The following is a 6,286-nucleotide window of genomic DNA, read 5'->3' as shown; positions in this document are numbered from 1 at the left end:
GAATAGGTTAGAAAATTAACATGTACTCAGGGATAGACACTGATGTAGAGCCACGTTTTGCAGCTGTCGGCAAAATAAAGCCGTGAGGATTAAAACTGTGAAAGGGCTGTAAATGGGGTGGAAGGAGCATTTTAATTCAGTCTCCCTTTCATAGTGAAAGAGTAGGGGTAAATGGGTGTTTATCTGGCTGGCGGTCAGTGGCTAGTAGTGTGTCTCAGGGATCAGTGTTGGGACTGCAATTGTTTACAATTGATACAGATGATTTATAGTCGGGGATGAAGTGTGGTGTGTCAACATTTGCAGATGATACTAAGATGAGCGGTAGAGCAAAGTGTGCAGAAGAACTGAAGGCCTGCAGATGGTTATACAGTCTCAGTGAGTGGGCAATGGTCTGGCAGATGGAGTTCAATGTCAATAAATGTGAGGTCATCCATTTTGATAGGAATAACAACAAAGTAGGCTATGGTTCAAATGGTAAAAAAATTGCAGCATGTTCCTGTGCAAAGTGACTTGGGTGTCGTTGTGCAGGAATCGCTAAAAGTAATATTGCAGCAGGTAATTATAAAGGCAAATAGAATTTTGTCTGTCATTGCGAGAAGGATGGAGTTTAAAAACAGGGAGGCTATGCTGCAGCTGTATAGGGTCCTGATGAAGCCTCACCTGGACTACTGTGTGCAGTTTTGGTCTCCTGACTTGAGAAGGGATATACTCTCACTGGAGGGGGCACAGAGGAGACTGACTTGGTTGATTCTAGACTTGAGAGGGTTGGAATATGAGGAGAGACTGAGTTGGCTGGGATGATACTCATTGGAATTCAGAAGACTGAGGGGAGAGCTTATAGCAACACACAAGATTATGAAGGGAATAGATAAGGTGGAGACAGGGAGGTTGTTTCCACTGGCAGGTGAAACGAGGAGGAGGCGGGTATAGCTCAAAATAAAAGGAAGCAGATGTCAGACTGAGGACAGGAGGAACTTCTTCACCCAAAGGGTTGTCAATCTGTGGAATACCCTACCCAGTGAAGCAGTTGAAACTACCTCGCTGAATGTGTTTAAGGCAAGACCAGATCATGTTATGAACATGAAAGGAATTTAGGTTGATGGTGAGCGAGTGGGTGAGTGGAGCTGAGTCTCAAAAAGATCAGCCAGGATCTTATTGAACAGCGGGGCAGTCTCGAGGGGCCGGATGGCCTACTCCTGCTTAGTTCTGATGTTTTTCTATTATAATGTTATAGAGCCTCACAGAAAAAGGATATTTTAAAGCAATTGACCCTGCATTACTGAAGACGCGCCAGCCAGAGGTTCAGAGGAAGGATCACCTGACCCAAAACGTTAACTCTTTCTTTTCCCTCACAGATGCTGTCAGACTTGCTGAGCTCTTCCAGCAACTTTGGATATTTCCCTGATTTGCAGCATCCGCAGTTCTTCCGGTTTTTACTGTGTGCTTTGGTATTTATTTACAAGGGGCTCTTTACTTACAGCCAGCTCTGTCTTTTAGGGTTTATTTGTAAGGGGCCCTGTTTTACGGATAATATACAGGTCGGCTCGATGTTGGGGTGTATTGACACGTGCTCTGTGCCTTCGGCTTTATTGAGAAGGAGCCCGGTATTTCACCTTTTACTTCCTGGGGGATATGTGTTCGTGTTCGTTTAAAGGGGTCTCTGTATTTGAGCGTATAATTACAGGGGGTGAAGTTGATATTGTAGAAGTTTGTTTAAACAGGACTCTGTGTTTTGGGGTTATTTACAGTGAAGCCCGCTTTTTACGGATGATAGACAGGTGTTTGAGGGGCTCTGTGCAGGCGGCTCCGTGTGTGAGGGCGATGAGTGCGGCTGAAGCTTGGTTTAGTTTGGGCCTGAGGCTCTGCTGAGTGCCGGATTGGGCGAGCGTGAGGGCTGAGCTTTTCCAGCAATTTTGTTTTTGTTCCTGATTTTACGGTATCCACAGTTCCTTTTAGTTTTTACTTTTTTTTAGTGTTTATCTACAGGGGGGCTCTGAATGTCAGGGTTTATAAACTGGGGTTCCTGTGTTTTAGGCTTTATTTCACGGGTGCTGTTTGTTTTAGGAGGCTCTATTGTTTAGTGTTCATTTACAGGGGCATCTGTGTTTGGGGTTTATTCACAGTGAGCTTCGTGTTTTAGGGGTAATTTAGTGGGTTCTGTGTGTTCGGACTTCGATACGGGGGCTCTGTTTTCGGGTTTAGTTAAAGGGGCCTTTTTTTAAGGAGTTATTTACAGGGCGCTTTGTGTTTTAGGGTTGAATATCAGCGACCATCTCACAATGATCACTCCCACAGATCTGACCCGCCGACAGTCCTGCAATCTGTTAGTCCTGAGCATCTAATCATGTAGCACTCCCATCAATTCTGACCCTCTGATAAAGAGGCACTTTCTCAGACCAACACAGTGACAATGCCACAATTCCTCACTTCTGACAAAGTACTAACTTCTCACAGAGGTAATTTTTCAGTATTGAGCCTCCAATAGAAATGCAATACTTCCGTACTGACCTTCTGAATGGGTTGCTCACCATTAATTCTGAACCCGTTCCAATGAAGCTCCTCCTCTGTGTTCAGTCTCTCATAATAATGCACTCTGGCTGTTCTGATCCTCTGACAATGCTGCAATTATGTATGAATTATTATCTTGTATTATCAGTACAGGACTCCCTCAATGCTTCCTCCATTACACTGAGGTCTATCGTTTATATAGGCTCCAACAAACCTGCTCTTATTTAACGGGCCAGGCATTGCTTCACTTGTACAGATTTTGTCAAGTCCTGCTGATGCTTCTGGGAGGACTTTTTCTGACACCTCAGAATTGACCCCTGACAATGTTGCACTCCCCCCTCACTTATGACCGCACCTGAGCTGCAATACCTCGGGGCTAACCTCCTAATTATGTAGCACCCATGAATTCTCAGCCCCTAAAATGAGATACTGCCTCAGTATTGACCCTCTGTTACGAATGCACTAAGTCAGAACAACCCTCCAGCAATGTGACCCTGCCTCAGAACTGACACTGAGAATGAGGCACTCCTTCAGCACTGCATCTCTAATCATTGAGACATTACATTGAGACATTCCTTGTGTACTGACCCTTTGAACAATCAGGCATTCCCTCAGTACTGACAGTCTGACGATTGTGCACTCCCTCAGGACTGGACCTCTGATAATGAGGCACTCCCGTAGTACTGACCTCTCATAGACCTGTAACACCTCAGCCCTTATGCTCTGACAGTGTTTCAATACCTCAGTACTGACCCTCTGACAACGGGTCAGTGCCTCAGAACTGCCCCCCTGACAATAAGGGAAACCGTCATACTGACCCACTGCTTCTGAGGCCCTCCCTCCACACTGACCTCCCAGTGCAAAACTATTTCAGTACTGGCCCTTGAAATGTGAACAACTTCCTTAATTCTGTCCCCCTTAAATGGCAGCACTCTCTCAGCACTGACCCTTTGACAATAACGCACTCCCACATTTTTGACCCTGTGACAATGAGGCACTCCCTAACCCCTGATGCTCAGACAGCGCTTCAATATCTCAGTACTGATACTGTCACTGCCTCAGCACGGACCACTTGACAACGAGACACTGGTTAAGAACTGACCTGCTCACAGAGCTGCAATACCTCAGTGCTGACCCTCTCATCAAGGGACACTATCTGAATTCTGACAGCTGCATAATGAGGCACTGCCTCAGCGTTCACCCTCTGACAAACTCCTGACGACCCCCTGTAAAGACTGACAGTCTCCCTGGACGTCCTATAAATACTCACAGTCTCTCCTGGACTCACAATGAACACTGACACACGCCCCAGGGACTCTTTGTAAATACCCACACACACACACACACACACACACACACACACACACACACAGGGGCACCCTGTAAATATTGACACACACACACAGGGGCACCCTGTAAATATTGACACACACACACAACCTGTGACACCCTGTAAATATTGACACACGACCTGGCAATCCCCTGTCAAGACCAACAGAGTCCCCGGGGACACACTGTGAATATTGCCACATCTGTGTGACCCCCTGGAAATACTGACAAAGCCCCTGAAATCACCTGTAAAACTGACACACTCCGTGGGACCCCCTGTAAATATTGACACAGTCTCAGCAAATCCTGAAAATAGTGACAGTCCCTGGGACCCTCTGCAAAGACTGACGCATTTCCCGGGGCCCCCTTTAAATACTGAAAAATTCCCGCGACCTACAGGGGTTCAGGGACTGTGTCAGTATTGACAGGGGCTCTTGGTGAGAGTGTCAGTATTTACAGGGTGTTCCGGGGAATTTGAAATTATTTACAGGTGCTCCCGGGAGTGTGTCAGTAGTTACAGGCGGTCCCATGGAGGGTCAGTATTTACAGGGCGTCTCAGGGATTGTGTCAAGATTGACAGGGAGACTTGGGGAGAGCGTCAGTCGTTACAGGGGGGCCTGTGGACTTTGTTTTTTCAGCGGGTGTTGGGGAGAGCTACAGTATTTCAAGGTGGTCCCAGGGAGTGTGCCAGTGTTTACAGGGATTCCAGGGGAGTGTGTCAGTATGCACCGAGCCCCTAGAAATTCTGACACGCTCCGCAGGACTCCCTGTAAATACTGACATAGTACCTGAGAATCCCTGAAAATGCCACCACACTCCCAGGGACCCTCTGTAAACGCTGACACATTTCCCAGGGCCCGCTTTATACACTGAAAAATTCCCTCGGCCTCCTCTGTATACTGACACACATACCCGGACCTTTGTACGTATAGACACACTCTACGCAACTAACCACAAATACTGGGATATCCCGTAAATACCGACACACACCTCACGACACACTGTAACTACTGTCACATTCCCTGGAATCCGCTGTAAATACTGAGAAACTCCCTGGGGCTGCATGTAAATACGGACACATTTCCCAGGGACCCCTCTAAACACGAACACATTCCCCGGGACTTCACCTAAACACTGACACATTCCACGCAACCCCCGTGAACACTGATAAACTCCCAGGACCCCCTGGAAATAATTACACATTCCCCATTCCCCCTGGAAATACCGATACACAGCCCGGAACTCCCGTAAACACTGACACACTCCACCCCCTGTAACTACCGATACTCTCCCTGGGACACCCTGCAAATACTGATGCAATCACCAGGACCCCTGTAAATTCTGTCACACTCCTCGGGAAGCCCTCTAAATACTGACACATTCCCTAGACACCCTTTAAATACTGGCACCGTCCCAGAGAACCCCTAAAAAAACTGCCACACTCCCCAGGACCCTTTGTAAATACTGATATATTCCCCGAGACCAGCTGCAAATATTGACACATTCCTTGTCCCCGCTTTCAGTACTGAGAAACTCCCTGGGGCTCCCTGTATATAATGACACATTTCCCAGGGTCCCCTCTAAACACTGACACATTCCCCAGGAGCTCCTCCAAATCCTGACACACAGCCCCAGACCCCTGTACAGGCAAACTCCCTGCGACCCACTGTAAATCTTGACATACTCCCTGAGACCCCCTGGAAATACCGACACACCACCCCTCCCGGGACCCCCTGGAAATACCAAAACACTGTAGGGATCCTCTGGTTCTATTCTATGATGCCCTTGTCCTGTGAATGAATAAATAAAGAAACCTGGTGAAGCCGCCAAACAGCATAGCCAGCAAGTGATAGATACAGCAAAGTGATCCCACGATCAATGGATCAAATCTGAGCTCTGCAGTCCTGCCACAACTCGTCATTTACTGTGGTGCACAATTAAACAACTGATTGGACGTGAAGACTCCACACATATCCCCATCCTCAATGATGGAAGAGCCCAGCACATCAGTGCAAAAGATAAGGCTGAAGTCACCAGTCAGTGACACACACATCCAACAAATAATTGAAGAAACAAACTCCTATTAATTACAGTGATTTTTCACAGTCTCACAGCCAGCCATGCCTCATATACACACATCTTAGTGACAATATGGTGACCGTAACCAGACCCACAGTGAGCCTGGGCTCATCCACACTCCTCCCAGTCACATTTCTGATTTGAAAAATACACCTTTTTCACAAGAAATCTCTTTGTATATGTACAATGTCACAACTGCAGTTGCCTTCTGTCCAGCTGCATATCAAATAAACAAATAAAGCATTGGACTTTGGCTCCACCCAACAAACCAAAGACCTCTCTTAGACATACAACAAAACTATTTACATACATGTGAGACAAGGGGAGGGTCCGAGGACTGAATGGACCCCCATTTACCTTCAGCAGGAAA

This window comes from Stegostoma tigrinum, unplaced genomic scaffold (assembly GCF_030684315.1).
Source record: "Stegostoma tigrinum isolate sSteTig4 unplaced genomic scaffold, sSteTig4.hap1 scaffold_104, whole genome shotgun sequence".
In the NCBI taxonomy this organism is placed as follows: Eukaryota; Metazoa; Chordata; class Chondrichthyes; order Orectolobiformes; family Stegostomatidae; genus Stegostoma; species Stegostoma tigrinum.
This window is presented reverse-complemented; position numbering follows the sequence as displayed.